The 16,205-nt window shown below is 51.6% G+C and overlaps 1 protein-coding gene across 6 annotated transcripts in view; it reads right to left on the bottom strand.

Moving 5' to 3' along the window:
• Window positions 1-16,205, bottom strand: part of LOC142571392 (putative polypeptide N-acetylgalactosaminyltransferase 9) — a 305,969-nt gene that overhangs the window by 132,495 nt on the left and 157,269 nt on the right. The window contains exon 1 of one of the 6 annotated variants that reach the window (XM_075679704.1): window positions 15,580-15,731. The exons of the other annotated variants lie outside the window; for them this stretch is intronic. The gene's annotated coding sequence lies outside the window, so the exon portion shown is untranslated. Of the gene's footprint in view, window positions 1-15,579; window positions 15,732-16,205 lie in introns of those variants that run through there. 6 annotated transcript variants of the gene reach the window in all.

Here is a 16,205-nt window from a genome sequence, read left to right as displayed (position 1 = left end):
TGTACATTCACGTGCTCGTCTTTTGAGGGGTTCCTTCTTGCCCTCAACTGCGAGAGTATAAAAACAGCTGCCCCCGGACGCCAGAGGAGGGCTCCGATTTCTTCAGTTGAGTGAAGTGCTCTCCCGTCTCTCTACTTCGGTCAAACCTGACCGCCAACTCTTTGCGATGTTAAAATAAACAAGTTGTTTCGTTGTTACCAGTCGACTCATGCTTTGCCGGGACCTTCGGATGCTTCGAGTTGTACCCCAGGCCGCCAGGCCAACGCTACCCTTGGGGCTTGCGACCCAGGTACAACCACGGGCGTCAGCGCCGAGTTCCCAACAGATCGTACCAGCAGTCGGATCCAAATATCTGGTTGCCAGCGGTGGGATCGCCTACGACTTCAAACAACGGTCTGCCAGCGGCGAGATCGCGACAACGGAGGCCAGCAGCAAAGAGATGCAGTTGACAGTATGCTGAGCAGCTCAACGACGATCCGGGAGCAGTGCAACGAGCCCTGTGTGACGACTGGTTGCCTGCAGCGGAACGACTGCGCGGAATTCCTGCCTGCGAGGTTTGGTGAGTGCGGGACTTTCTTCTTCTGAGCTTTGCCAGGCTTTTGTTAGTGTCAGAAACAGAGCTGGTAATTGTGGTTGTCGTTGCTGCCGGGTTAGTTTGCGGCAAGACAATAGTAAGCAGTAGAGAAAGCAGCATTCAGAGCAGCCATGGATTTGAAGTCGTTGCGCAAACCGAAATTGTTGGAGCTTGCAAGAGAGTTGGGTCTGGATGTCTCAGACAAACTAAGAAAACCGGAACTGATAACGGCTATTCTTGAGTTAGAGGCTGAGGATGACGAGCTGTCGGAATGCCTTGAGACTATTGAGGAGAGGTCAAAAAGACAGGAGCGCGAACTTAAAGAGCAGAAAGAAAAAGAAGAGCGCGAACACGCTTTGGAAATGAAGCGTCTCGAGGTAGAGATGGAACGCGCTCGTAATGGAAGTCAGGCACACGGTGCAGGAGAACGCGTATTGTTCAAAATGACTGACCTGATGCGGCCGTTTAAGCTTGGAGAGGACATTGGTTTGTTCCTGGTTAACTTTGAGCGAACGTGCGAGAAGCAGGGGTTCTCTCGGGAAACGTGGCCACAGCGCTTGCTCACTTTGTTACCCGGCGAGGCGGCCGACGTAGTCGCTCGCTTGGATAGAGAGGAAGCAGAGGATTTCGACAAAGTAAAATCGAGTCTGCTAAAAAAGTACCGGCTGTCTGCGGAGGCGTTCCGTCGGAAGTTTCGGGAAAATGAGAAAGGCAAAAGTGAGTCATATACAGAGTTTGCGTATAGGCTTATGTCGAACATGCAGGAGTGGCTCAAAGAAGAGAAAGCGTTTGGTGACCACGATAAAGTTCTGCAGTGTTTCGGGCTAGAACAGTTTTATAGTCGGTTACCGGAGAACGTGCGATACTGGGTCTTGGATAGGCCAGACGTGAGTACGGTGGCTAGAGCCGCTGAGCTAGCCGAGGAGTTTGTGACGCGTCGAGCTCGCGGAGCTAAGGACGGTCAAAAGGGTGAATTTGGCTCCAAGTCTGAGAGGCCAAGGTTCACGCCCATGAGATTTAAGGGGGACACGCGTAGTGAGGATGCGAGTGAAAGCAATCCGACCAAACGTAAAGAGACGGCAGCCGAAGCCGAACGCAGAAAGCGGTTCGAGATGAGGCGAGCGGGCGTTTGTTATACGTGCCAGAAGCCGGGTCACTTTTCGGCGCAGTGTCCGGAAACAACACCAAAAGTTGTGTTTTTTTCAATAGGCAGCACTGACGAGAACATGAAGCTTCTTGAGCCTTACATGCGAGACCTCCTCGTAAACGGGAAAGAGTGCCGAGTGCTTCGCGATTCCGCAGCTACGATGGATGTAGTTCACCCGTCTTACGTAGAACCCCATATGTTCACGGGCGAGTGCGCGTGGATCAAGCAAGCCGTGGAAGCTCATAGCGTGTGTCTGCCGGTAGCAAAAGTGCTTATTGAAGGACCTTTCGGAGAGCTTGAGACGGAGGCCGCAGTGTCATCTATGCTGCCACCCCAGTACCCGTACCTATTTTCAAACAGGTCCGATCACCTCCTGCGCGAGAAGGGGCTTTTGTTTGGTGAAGCTAGTGTTCAGGCCTTAACCAGATCGAAGGTTCGGGAGCTCGCTGCAAAGGCGGTAGTTGCGGGGCCGACGTTATCAAACAACGAAAAAGGGTCAGAGGCGCAGCAAGCTGATATTCAGAGCACGCCCGAACTGAATAGAATTGAGTCTGTAGCGTTGAAGGCGCCAGATACTGGAGAGGAAAATCCCGACGCGGGAAAGTTAGAAGAGCTATCTACTGATTTGCTCATCGCGCCTACGTCAGACGGACTTGATAGGTTGCTAAAAGTCAGCCGGACGGCTTTGATAGCCGAGCAAAAAAAGGATGGCAGCCTGGAAAACGTGCGCTGCAATGTCAAAGAAGGTATCGCCAGGAAAACTGCGCGTTTTGTGGAAAGAGGTGGAGTCCTGTACCGGAAGTATCTAGACCGCCGAGGAGTGGAGTTCGATCAGCTGGTCGTGCCTCAATGCTATCGTCAGGATCTGTTGCGCTTGTCACATGGGGGTTCGTGGTCCGGACACCTAGGAGTTAAGAAAACTAAGGACCGTCTCTTGCAAGAGTACTATTGGCCAGGGTGTTTTCGGGACGCAGACCATTTCGTGAGGACATGTGACACTTGTCAGCGGGTGGGCAAACCAGGGGACAAATCGAGGGCGCCGTTGAAATTGGTACCTATCATTACGGAGCCTTTTAGACGGCTCGTTATTGATACAGTGGGACCTCTGCCGGTAACAGCCACGGGGTACAGACACATTTTGACTGTGATCTGCCCAGCGACAAAGTTCCCTGAAGCAGTGCCGCTTAAAGAACTCAGCTCAGTTGAGATAGTTAATGCACTACTGTCCATATTTGCGCGAGTTGGTTTTCCTGCAGAAATTCAATCAGATCAGGGCACAGTGTTTACTAGCGCTTTGACGACAACTTTTCTCGAAAGGTGTGGGGTAAAGCTGCTACACAGCTCAGTGTACCACCCACAGTCGAATTCCGTTGAGAAGCTCCACTCCGTCATGAAGCGCGTGTTGAGAGCCTTGTGTTTTGAACATCAAACTGACTGGGAGCTGTGTCTGCCTGGGGTGATGTTTGCTTTAAGGACCGCGCCGCATGCGGCTACGGGGTTTTCGCCAGCTGAACTGGTGTACGGTCGCTCGCTTCGATCTCCGCTTCGCATGCTTCGAGAATCATGGGAAGGTAGGGGCGACGACCCAGTCGTGGTGGAGTACGTGCTTAAGCTCCTCGAACGCTTAAGAAGGGCACAGGAGTTGTCAGGTGAAGCAATGACAAAGGCCCAGCAGAGGGCCAAGGTTTATTATGATCGGACAGCCAGGGCCCGTCGTTTTGAGGTTGGCGATGAGGTCATGATATTGCGCACATCGCTAAACAACAAACTAGACGTGCAGTGGGAGGGCCCAGCGCGAATTGTTCAGAAACTGTCGGACGTTAACTACGTGGTAAGTCTGCCAGGAAAGCGGAAAGCACAGCAAGTTTACCACTGTAATCTGCTCAAACCTTATAGACAAAGGGAAGCAGTGGTGTGCATGATGGTAAACGTTCCTGAAGAGCTTCCGGTCGAGCTTCCGGGACTAGGCTCAGTGACGAACAGGGAAGACACCGGTCAAGTCATTAGTGACCTTATCAGTAAAGCACCGCTGTCGCCTGAGCAGAAAACCGAACTACACCAGCTATTACAAGAGTTTCAAGGTCTGTTCTCTGAGAGGCCTGGTAGGACTTCTGTACTTACTCATGATATAGAACTTACCTCCACAGAGCCAGTACGATCCAAGGCGTATCGGGTGTCACCCCGCCAGAGCGATATTATGGAGGCTGAGGTAAAGAAAATGCTACAGCTCGGTGTTATTGAGGCAGGTGAGAGTGATTATACCTCCCCTTTGATTTTAGTTGAGGTACCGGGCAAGGAACCTCGTCCTTGCGTCGACTACCGCAGGCTTAATTCCATCACTAAGGATCAAATTTATCCGATCCCTAACATCGAGGAGCGCCTTGAGAAAGTTAGTAGCGCTCAGTTTATTTCCACCCTAGATCTTGTCAGGGGTTATTGGCAGGTTCCACTTACAGAAGAGGCTAGTAGGTGTGCGGCGTTCATTTCACCAATGGGAACATTCCGTCCTAAAGTGTTGAGTTTTGGTTTGAAGAACGCGCCATACTGTTTTTCAAGTCTCATGGATAAAGTGTTGCGGGGACAGCAAGAATTCGCTTTACCGTATCTAGACGACGTAGCGATATTCTCCGCATCCTGGTCTGGGCATATGACACACTTGCGGGCAGTGCTAACCCGCCTGCGCGAAGCAGGCTTGACAGTAAAGGCTCCTAAGTGCCAGTTAGCACAGGCCGAGGTTGTCTACCTCGGTCACGTGATTGGTCAGGGTCGTCGCCGCCCCTCTGAAATAAAAATGGCCGCCTCCTGCGCTGGAGCCTCGCTTTACAACAATATTCCTTTGAGGTGCGTTACAAAAAGGGGAGTCTCAACGGTAACGCCGATGGCTTAAGTCGAAGCCCCTAACGTAGGAATCAGCCTCAAAATTGTTTGTTACTGATGTTTTTCTTCCTGAGGCAGGATTTTTTTTAACATATTGCTTTTGTTTAGTGTTTCAAAGTGATGATATGCTTTCTAGTGCAATTTTTCAATTTGTGGACGCGTTCTGAGTGATGCTAGACTACTGTAAGGAACTAGGCAGTGGTATAAAAAGGGGAAAGAGCCTGGTAGGGCTTAGTGAGGGTTGTGCCGTGCTTGCTGACTGAGCGGTTGAGTTTTCAGCGTAGTTCTAACGCTTGCCGGGAACGAGAACAAAAATGTGAACTCTCCCGAAGTCACTTTGCAGTGTCCCGTGCGAACCTGAACGAGAGAACGAGGCCTTCTCTGTGCGCTGCGCTCAAGAAACGTCAGGGGACGCCCGACTTCGGTTATGCGCATCATCGAGCGACATCCCTCCGGACAGCGGATGCAGTCCCCTGTCCATCGGGATCTCCTTTCCCCGGCGGGGCGGTCTGTTGCGTTTCGCCTGCGACACGTGGTTTTGCCGGCGCGACGGCGGCGGGGCGGCGGACATTTTGGCCCGATCGTCGTCACCGCAACACTCATCGCCAGGTGTTTCCAGGCGCGTCTGCGGCGATGCGACCGCCTAGGGATTTCGTTCCAGTCATTGTGCCCGAAACAGGCGAGGCCAAAGCAGGGATCTCCTTCCAGTTATTGTGCCCGAAACAGGCGATGCCAAAGCAGGGACCATCTTCTCGTTACAGTCATTGTGTCCGACCGGCAGCGCCACGACAGTGTGCTGCGCAGCGCCACGACAGTATGCTGCGCAGCGCCACGACAGTGTGCTGCGCAGCGCCACGACCAGGTGCTACGAGATCGTGCGCAGCGCCACGACATGGTGCTACGGCATCGCTACGACAGTGTGCGTCACCATTAGCCCATTGTACATTCACGTGCTCGTCTTTTGAGGGGTTCCTTCTTGCCCTCAACTGCGAGAGTATAAAAACAGCTGCCCCCGGACGCCAGAGGAGGGCTCCGATTTCTTCAGTTGAGTGAAGTGCTCTCCCGTCTCTCTACTTCGGTCAAACCTGACCGCCAACTCTTTGCGATGTTAAAATAAACAAGTTGTTTCGTTGTTACCAGTCGACTCATGCTTTGCCGGGACCTTCGGATGCTTCGAGTTGTACCCCAGGCCGCCAGGCCAACGCTACCCTTGGGGCTTGCGACCCAGGTACAACCACGGGCGTCAGCGCCGAGTTCCCAACAGATCGTACCAGCAGTCGGATCCAAATAGCGCAAATAAAAAACGTGCAGCCTTGTTAGGCGCTACAGCGGACGTTAGCCATGACCACGAAAGCGACCGCCTCCCTCGGAGCGTCTGCTGTCAAGAATAGCGAGCAGACGACATTGCCGAAAGCACGGCTCAACTTTTGTCCGCGCAACCAAAGACCACGTGCCTCGTTTCGACGAGCGAATGTGTGATGCCATTTTCTGGTTCGTGCAGCATCTACTGTACGATCTGGAGCGACCGCTTTGAACGTTCCGCGGTATCGCTGCACGTTCGACACCGAGATTCCACGACGAGTGCGCCTGTCGACCACTACGCACGCATCTCGCTGAACGTCGGCCACCGTCGCCCGGTGTCGCGAAAGCAGCGGGATCCCGGCACGCGCGCACAAGGAGGAAGAAAACGACAACGTCATCTTGCGGGCTTGCGCGTCCGCAGACGTGGCGTGGAAGACCTCGGTGCGCTTTGCTTGCAAGCCGCGGCAGCAGCAGCACAGCCGTTCTTCCGTGAAAAAAAAAAAAAAAAAAAAAGCACAAGGGGAAACCGACGGAAGATCACGGCGGCAGGCGCGCGCGCTGCTGACGTTTTACGAGCTGGAAAAAGTCACGGCGGCCGCGATGTCCGCAGGAGTGCCTCCTTTTCTCGCGGGCGCCTCGCAGGCACGACTGGCTCTTTCGAGGGGCCGACCGCTTTCTGGGAGCCCGATGGTCCCGCGACCGTTTCCTCCTGTTCGCCGGCGAACGAACGGGCCGGGAAGGAGGCGGTGCGACGCGGCCCTGGCAGAGAAAGTGGCCTCGGGTGACTCCGAACGGGTTGTTCGTTGCACGCGACCGCGCGCAGCCATCTTGCCGCATGTCAGGCCGCCGTTCGTCTGTCGCGCTCGAAGCGGCCGTGCTCCGTGAAAGCGGTCGGCGGCACTCGCTTCGGCTCGTAAATCGACCCGTCGGTTGCAAACGTCTCAGAGGGCGGCTTCCGAGACAGCACCGCGACGCTTGGTTTGCGTCCACCCCGACGTTTCTCGTGGCAACGTTAGAGAGCTATAACTCCCCTCTGCACACTGAAGAATTATCTATTATTTTCTATACAGGCTAGCTCTCCAAGTCATTTGCCCCGCAGTAAGGACGCCGTGCCTCATTTTGTTTTGAATGCAAGCAAACTGCTGACTTCTGCTGACAGCTGCCAGCGGCAAGTCTCGACACGTGAACAGTTATTTCGTAAATCGGTGGAAGCGCCACTCCTCGCTAAGCGTGCACGTACGAGCCTCGATAAACCTTGCCGGGGCGAGCAGCTCTCCAGCGTGCTTTTGGCGGTGCAACTACTGCACTGCACGTGGCCAACTACAAAATACGATACAACCATGCGGATACACCCCGGCCAGTTGTTGCGACTTCCAAGACGCTGCGCGCAAACTAATTTCGCGGTCCCGCTGCAAAACCCTTGTACACTATACCACACACTGTGTCGCTCTTATGCATGTCGCATTGGGGCCTTTCAGATAATGACGTAAAAAGTAATCTCACGCAAGGCAAACATGCAATTTGCAAACATGTTGTATCCAATGGGCGAACTGGTCGTATCGCGGTCGCCTCCGCAAACTATCGGCCAAAAGTAAGTTGAACTGCGAAACCTATAATTGCAATATCTGAAGGCAATAAAAATTGAATGCTGCGGTTTGACGCGCCATAACCACTACCTAATCATGAGGCACGCCGTATACAGTAAGCGATTACTTATAGCTGTAGGGTCAAGCTCGATAGAGCATTTCCATCGCCGCCCCCCCCCTCCCCCCCCATTTGAGAAGGCGGCCATCGAAACCGCGAGTTGAGTAGCGCAAACGCCACAGCCACTGCATCGCGGCGGCTCAACTGCAATCCTCGCAATCGTCTCTCTAAGCTAGAACCCCAAATCGCGTGACTATCAGTAACGATAAAGTTCATAGCATCGCGCAACCACACTTTCGTTACCGTTAGCGTTCCAACCACCTGCCATATACAGCCTGTATTATGTGGTATCCGCATTGTAATTTTCTGTTATTATGCTCGATCACCTTTTGCCAAGCGCATGCGCGGTGAGGATTAGTTACAGCGCCCACTGGCGGCTAGCTGACTAAGGGGTTTACAGGGCGTCTCAGCTAAATTTTAGCCAGAGTTTAAAAATATGCGAGCGCCGCGTAGCTGGGCAGAACCAGGATAACGTTGTTTGCCCTCGCTTGGTCAGATTATTCTAGCGCGATATATCGCCAGGGGCCCCGTGTCGCAAAAGATCCGTCGTCGGCGTTCGTGTCGGACGTCGCTTCGACGAAAAGGAGTTTCCTTCCCATTTCCGAACCACGCGTGCCCAACCACTCTTCCACGAACAAAGTTGCTCACGTCTTGTTTCTCATTCATTACAATGTTATTCCTCGGTATGTTGAGAACGGCAGCCCACGAACAAATGTAATGACAAAAAATATACAGAAAACACAGACAGCTCGTATCTCTTATGTTGACCTTTTCTCAGACTGAAATATTAAAAGTGCGAAACAATAACAGGAGATCGACCCACGCAATTGAGGCTGCGTTTCTACCAGAAAGCTCTCCTTCGTGCATGGCGTTCGCCGCCAGCGTTTCCCGGTAAACGTTACGGTTACATAAACTGCAGTTGCCGGGAAGCATGAAAACCAGTCGGGGGCCGTTGAATGCTATCGCGCTCCACTCTCAAAGGCGAAGCTTAAGCATCCTCCAATTTTTTTTTTCGTTCTGCTTAATTCGATAATCAGTCTCAATTAATTCACCAACTTCTCAAATATTATAATTAGATAAAAAGTGCCAATGAGAAAATTGTAGAGCAACATGAAAAACTCCCGACACAGTTTTCTGTTGTTCAATACGTGTTACACACAAAGTGCCCCGAGCGGCCAGTCGCGCGGCAATTGTGCGTGCATTTGCGGGCTTCTTTCACGCTCGAAAAGACGCTTTATGTAGCACGTATTGAGCAACAGAAAGCTGCATCGGGAGTTTTTCATGTTTCTCCACAACTCTCTCATTGACACTTTTCATCTAATTATAATATTTGCGAAGTTGATGAATAAGGACTAATTACGTAATTACGTAGAAAGAAAAAGTAATGCGAGTGCCTCCAAGCGACGGCAAACATTACCTTCATTCTGTTCACCTACGTGGCATTCCCATATATTTATATTCTGGCTAAAAGTTAGCTGGGGCACCCTGATATAGCGGTAAACCTGCAACCTACAACTTCTCCGAGCTAACTCCGATAACGTCGATCCTGCTGAATACGCGGAATGAACCATTTTCACGTTAAAACTGCACTGCTCTCAATAATGCGTGTTTTCCCGGACGCGACACTTTCCCGGCTTTCTGCCGGCTCGTGAGAAACGCATCGATGTGGTTCCCAAGCGTATCCGGTCCCAGGGCGTGTCGCCATATATCCGCCGCCCATTCACCTCCCCCCCCGGACAGTTGTATACGACGCCGCGGTTCTTGGGGAGACGGGAAAGTAGGCAGATTGAAGGAGAGAGAAAGGAAACGCAGTGAGTGGAAGAAACATTGCCGTCGATTCACGGGCGCTGCTTAGACACAAACCAGCAAAGCAAGCAGAGAAACGCGGGAGTGTAACTGAAAGAGAAGGACGCACGCAGCCCGGCAAGCGCCATTGAGGACGCGACCGCCCTGGCAACAACAGGCAGGCTCATTAGACTATATAGCGCACGTGTGACGGAGCCGGCTTTGAAAGCCGACCCCCTCCGACAGTTGTTTCGGTAGCTGGCCTTGCACGCGGCACCTTAATAATGTGCGACGCGGTGTCCGGAAGCCAAGGGTCGGATATGGCTGCTTCGACTGGTGTAAAGCTGAACGTCACTTGTTGAATGCTGTTGGTCTGCAACAGGTCGTACGGGTGGTACGGCACAGTGGGCGCCAGCCTGGCGCCTCCAGAGCTCGAGGCTGCCGCGCTTCCTCATTTATTACGCACGGGTAACACTGCAGCATGTACACGTCGTATACGTAGACGCTGCATTTGGCTTGACAGACTGCACGGCCTGATGATTTTTCGTACGGCACTAAGCTGTGGCAGAGACGCTAAAACATACCGCGTGGCACGTGATTAATTAATACGGAAAATCGTGCGGCATTTTAAAATACGGAAAGATTTGTCGTACAACCAAGTGCGCTCCCACGTACAGTGATGCACCCACCGTCGCCACGGTGTGGTCGTGGCTAATAGCGGGGTCACAAGACCCCTTTCGAAGGTTTCGATCTCGATCAAGCCCGACGGCGATCGAGCCCGATTCAAATCGAAATTCTCGACTGCTATTGGATCCCTCCCGCAGATTGTGCGAACAAGGCAACCGGCACCGAGAGTGCGCCGTGTGACACCCGCATAAGGAAGGCACTCTGTGCACTCAAATGTCAAATGACGGGTTATTTATCGTTACATATCGTGCGCCGTTCGAACGTCAAGCGTAGTACATGAACCCCCGTCGCGAGAGCTGTGTTGAACGTGTCTGCCCCGTCTGCTCATTTCCTGCGCTAAGCCTGTTCTTGCCCTACGTGCGAGGCTCGCACGATGTGCCGCAGGCAGTGAGGATTACAAGCGTGCACAGCTGCGGCGGCGCGGGCGCCGTGAGAAATTAAGAAAGCAGGCAGACTCAGCTCGGAACAAAGAGGACCGGGGGAGGAAAGGAAGAAGAAACAACGCCACCGCGCGAAACAAAGACAGACGCACCGAGAGCCGTGACTCGGAACAGTTGCCCCACTGTGACCCGCGGCACGCCCGAGGCTGACGGGAACAAGACGGTCACGAGAAGTGCGCATGCGCGCGCACGCACATACGCGAACGAGTTGGGGCGAAGGGGTCCTGCTACGGTGACGCATACGTGCCGACTAGGTGAGCAGGGAGAAGTGCGCATCCCAATGGCAGTTATCATTAGCACCGTTTCCTATTAAAACACACGCGCGCATATATACAACGGACAGGGAGGAAAATGGGGAACGCGAAGGCGGGGAGGGGAGCATTTCCTACAAACATTACAAGTAAATGTGGCGCCGGTGTGCATATACGGGAGGAGGTACAAGCATATATGACGGTTCAGCCAGCATATATAGGAATGGCCGGGAATGGCGGGACGCGTACACGCGGATTTGCCCCAAGACGTAGCCCTTCTGGCATCGAAAGACTTTGCAAATCGGTCATAGTCAACAAAAGATTGCGTTATAATTGCAACAATTCGCGACGATTACGTATGTGCACTTAGTCTTACTGGTTTGATGCGTTTGGAAAAATGTGATTGCTTGGGCAGTAAGACCAAGGCAGATAGAGCGTAATGAATGAAGCCACAAGAACGTCCGAAGCCGCAAGCATATATGTATGCACTATAGCCCATCACTACCACGGTAACAGCTATTTATTTATTTCCAATACTGCTGTCACAGCTGTCGCAGCGCCCACAGTTCTCCCCTCCAGCAATATTATCAGAAATATGTGGGGTACCAGTGATGTGCGATGAGCAAATAGTGGGCGTTGTTGTATGCAGGAGACCAGAGTGCTGGGAAGTCCATAACAGTTTAACTTGGTCGGTTTAATTTCGTGCGCCAACAGTACTTTTTACAAAAATGTATTCGTGAAGAGTATGCTGTCCATGATGTCATGACCGTACATAAAGTTTGTATCGCAGGAAATGTGTACCAAAGCTCGCATACTCTGTAGCGCGCAGTGCTTCGTTGAGAGTAAGCAATACACATCGCTGCAGGGCTCCTCCACCCAAACACGCCGGGCAATATGGTACGTGGCACCCATCGAGACAACTCCGATAGTGGGGGGATTATGTTGATGTTACGGACCAGTGGGAGCAAACTTAAGACCGTCAAGTCTGGTTTGCTTGTTTTTTGGTTGAGTTTGTATGTTTGTTTGTTAACAAAATGCATCGCTAAGTTTGCAGAGAAAGAAAGACTACAAATTGCAGTTTACAGCTCCACAATTCAGCAATAAAAATGCATTATCATATTTATGTAACCGGCGTCTATTGGAACAGCTAATTCCTAAAGCGAGCAACAACGATAAACATTACAAGGTGCTCTGCATTACAGAGATAAGCTGTGCATAGGAGATTTGCACTATACTCGCTTAAACAATGTCAGGTATACTTTGGGCTGTAAACTGGTACACCCTGCTTTTCCACTTTAGACGATGTGTTTACGGAACTAGGATACAAATATGTTCCTGGTGGTTCAGGGTTACGGAGTTGTACGTGAGCTTTGTGTTTCAACAATTTCCAGCAGCATATATTAATAAATAAATAAATAAAACGATGGTATAAGTAAACAGTCCAGCTGCCGACAGATAGTAGAACTTAGCTTCCTGTTTCTATGACATGTCTTTGAATCGGGAAGCCGTAGTTTCCCCCGGGCTTAAAGCTGAATTCCTCTTAAGCACGGAGCTTAGGAACTATCAGCGGTTTATTGAACTTGTCCGACATTAATGGTTCACGCGGGCGAGCCCATGTGCAGTCTAAATCGGTGCACTGCATTTACTCTGCGCATGCATTTCTAAATCATGCACGTCGACTAAAGGTCCAATGTGGCACGCACCCGTCAAGTATACATTGTGTTAATCGGATTGATTGATTGATTGATTGATTGATTGATTGATTGATTGATTGATTGATTGATTGATTGATTGACTGAATTGATTGATTGATTGATTGATTGATTGATTGATTGATTGATGTCCCGCGGCAACATTTGTACTGTAAGAAACGCCACCAGTAGGGGGGGGGGGAGGCTCCAGATTAAATTTTGCCACTCACGTGTTCACTCAGCATGCACTTAGATGTAACTATGGATCCCTCTTGTCTTGCTATACACACGTGGCAACCATAATGACTGAGAGCAACACTAAACGATAGAGAGAGAGAAAAAGGAAGAAGAAAAGGCCGGACGAACCCACTGTGGGTATGTGCCACGGCCACTCCATGACAACAACAACAACTCAGTTGGCGAGCGAGCATTGTGCGGCAAATGCTACGCGCAAGCCTGTCAAAACAAGGGCACCGGGTGCAGGTGGAACCTCTGCCTCCGGGAGGTTTTTGCGCCCGAGCTACGCAGGCCAAGGCAGCGTGCATACGAGCGGCGAAGCGAACGCGATGCACCTGTCATGCGCACCTTTACGCCGATGCCGACGGCACAAAGCGAGCGAAAAATAGTCGAGGAGAGCGAGGTCGGCCTCCAGCGAGTTGCGCGGCCTTCTTGGGTGCTAAAGGTTTTCTTTATTCGTTTGGCTTCCTTCTTTTCTTTCTTTCTGGTTAGTTGGGTTGGGATGAACATCGTAAAGCACAGATGTCGAAACGAAAACACGGCGGTTCTTTCTATTTCTTCTTCTTCTTGCTTGCTTTTTTTTAACGGATAAACCAGAGAACGCGGCTACAGTAAAGAAAAAAAAAGTTTTCGGAATTTTGGGAGAACAAATCGGCTCTCGCTCACTGAGAACGTCATATAGTTGAAACGTCGAAACCTGGTCAAGAAACCAGAGCAAGAACGATATTAGCTTTAGCTTGCAATAAAGCTTGGGGAGTGCTTTAGATTATACCGTTGCCATACAGTCCTGCTTTCTTTTTCTACGCATTACGCTTCTTTTTCTTCGCGATAAGAGACATTTAACACATTGAGGATTCTTATAAGACGCCGTGATAGAAGGCGGCGTCACAAGAAGCGTCGTTATACCAGCGCTGCTAACATACCGTCTACCATAATTTGCTCAGTCGGGCCCAGTTGGTAAGTACTTTAATTAACTTAAGTATATTCCGGGGTCTTACGTGCCATACCTACGCCGTTACATAGAAGGCACGCCGTAGTGGTGGACTCCAGATAAAAACCTGACCACCCGAGGATCTTTAACGTGCTCTCGATGCACGATACACCATGCGTTTCTTGCATTTCGCCCCCATCGAAATGCGGCCGCCACGGCCGCGGGCTTTGATCTCCCGACCTCGTGCTTAGCAGCGTAACGCCATACAGCCGCTAAGTTACCACGGCGGGTTGTCGCAAGTACATCTTCGTTGAGAGCACATTTTTGACAGACAGCGCGGCAGAAGGTATAGCGTTCTTTTGGTTCCTTCTGTGTCGCGATGTTAAATCTGCCGTGTGCCGTAGACGCCTCGGTCGGTATCGCAGCAGCAGTAACGACGTCGAGTTAAATCCAGCACCGTTAATTCCTCACGTTTGAGACAGGACTCTAGTTCAAATGTGTAATGAACCGACACATGGACAGAAGGTACGAACTACGTAGAGTTCATTAAAAGTGACACCCCACCGTCGCTTCCGTTTAGACTCCCACAGCAAAACAAAAAGGAAACAAGAAAATTAAATTTAAAAAAAAAGCAAGAGACCGGGCGGCAACGTCAAACGCATAAATTAAGGCGCGAATTATGGACCGAAAGGACAACGAGAAGTCTAACGGCACGAGTCACCAAACACCGCGAAGTAACCTAAAAACGGTGGCACCCAAGGCTCGCCTTACCTTAAAAGAAAGAAGGAAAAAAAGAGAAAAAAAAATACAATAACGAAAATTAGAAAGAAAGGGGGAGGGGGGGGGGGGTAAGAGCGGCAGCTGAAAGTAGCGGCAGTCGTTTATCAAGCGCTGCACATGATATAGCGCTGTCAACCAGTCGCCAGCTGAAAAATAAATAAAAAATAAGAACTTCGGTTAACCGCTGTCAAACCACCGGGCTTTACAGCGCTGTGAAACCGCGGTTTTGCTCGCACGAGCAGCAGAAAGGAGAGAGCTGAGGCCACAAAAGCTTAAAAAGAAAAACAAACACAAACGTAAGCGGTCGTATTTCGCAGATTGGGAGACGGGCGAGGGCGAGAAAAGAAAAAGTTCTACGCCGCAAGAAAAGAGAAACCGTGTACGGTGAAATTCGGAACGGCGGCTGCGCCAATAAGGGCAAAAATTTCGCGCAGCAAAACGTGGCACCAGAAAAACAAACCAACTCGACAGAGGAGCAGCGGAATGCCAAAAGCACGGAGCGCGTGCGTGCGCGAGGCAGCAAGGGTTGCCCCCGCTCTCTTTCCGTTCCTGGGCTCGGATGTCGAGCGCAATGCCGAAGCCACTCGACACCGCACGGATCGCCAACGCGCTCAAGACGACGTGCGCCAACCCGGCGTTCGAGGACGACGCGAAACGCGCTCCGAACGCGGCGGTGCGGCGCCGACGGCGGGGCGAGGGTTCGCCGACTGCTTCGGGAAAGCGCTGCTTGCTGCTGCACGCGTGCGCACTATTTGCACGTCGTGTGCGACGTGCCTCGTGAAAACCGAGCAAAACCGTTAGACCCGAGTCCTGGAGCAGTCGCTACAGTGATCGGCAAGATATGGCATACCGTGTTTCGAATGGCTGTTCCAGCGTCGTGTGCTTAAATTTTTCTCGGGAGCGTACGGCTTCATTGGCGCGGATGTATAGTAGAACGCGGATGGACACGTGTATACACGCTTCGCTACTTTGATTGGTTGAAATTCAGCGCGCGAGTTATCACGCTGCACGGCTGCTTGCGCGTGGGAGATCTAAGGTCGCGTGTAAACGAGCACAGATCTGTAGGCACGCGGGCTATATAGTGCGTGGCTTTAGGGCCAGATATAGAACGCTGCGCCGTTGATGACATTAATCAACGCGGCTGCGCGGTCTCACAATAAAAGCAACACGTACCTTCAAACAGCTTTCGGAGGGCCTTGTTTGAACGAGAATTAACGCAGGCGCGCTCACGAGTTCCGAGTAACTAATGCGCCAGATTCTCCGAGATCGTAACCTGGCCGCCTGACCAGTTGGATCACGTCTGCATCAGCTAAGCTTTTAGAGCGAATGTAATGCGCGGTGGCAATTTAGTCCGTATGTGTGACAAGAAAACAAGAAAATGTAGTGAGCGCGGACGGCTCGACAAATAAAAAGGGACTACGCGACATTACACTCGTCGGTGTGCACTCGACGCAGGACCCCGTTGCCTGAAGTTTGACCTTCAGCTGAAAGATGCCCTTTGATTGTGATATTATTGTTATCCCCTCTTTCACACGGTGGCCTTTAGCTGGAAACACCACGCGTATAGCTCTCATCTCGGAATGGAACCTGCGAAAGCCAGTCTTCTCAGTTACTTTTCTGCTCGTGTACTGCACGTTCTGTCAGCTGTGCGGTGACCGCAGCGGACGACGGGAGAAGTCCGCCTGCACGCCATCCCAGGCAGCGCGACATTTCTCTAATGTCGTCGGATAAGTCGTCAGAGCGCAGCTGCCCGTCGTTCCGAGCGCACTCTGCTCAACACAACGTCGAAGAAATTCGTC

This window comes from Dermacentor variabilis, chromosome 2 (assembly GCF_050947875.1).
Source record: "Dermacentor variabilis isolate Ectoservices chromosome 2, ASM5094787v1, whole genome shotgun sequence".
NCBI classification, from domain to species: Eukaryota; Metazoa; Arthropoda; class Arachnida; order Ixodida; family Ixodidae; genus Dermacentor; species Dermacentor variabilis.
The sequence above is the reverse complement of the archived record's forward strand: the minus strand, read 5'-3'. Positions and strand labels throughout refer to the sequence as shown.